This window comes from Enhydra lutris, unplaced genomic scaffold (assembly GCF_002288905.1).
Source record: "Enhydra lutris kenyoni isolate GAN:26980312 unplaced genomic scaffold, ASM228890v2 scaffoldscaffold31, whole genome shotgun sequence".
In the NCBI taxonomy this organism is placed as follows: Eukaryota; Metazoa; Chordata; class Mammalia; order Carnivora; family Mustelidae; genus Enhydra; species Enhydra lutris.
This window is the reverse complement of record NW_019154115.1, coordinates 9,139,829-9,140,103: the sequence shown is the minus strand read 5'-3', so window position 1 is coordinate 9,140,103 and position 275 is coordinate 9,139,829.

Genomic DNA, 275 nt, shown 5'->3' with positions numbered 1-275 from the left:
GAGTTTCAATACCAAGGAGAGCAGCGGAATTCCAAAGGAGGAGAAAGCAAAGCACGGAACTCATGGCTTTCTCCCCATGATTCTTTAGTCTTGCAGTTAATTTAAATTTTTTTTCTTATTCAATTTTTTCTCTCTTCTTATGCTAAATATTTTACTTTTAACCTTTTCTTTTTTAATGTTTTTAACTAGTTTACCTAATACATATATATATATATTCTTTTTAAAATATTTTTTCTTTATTTGTTTTCTTTTTTTAATTGTTTCTTTCTTTCTTT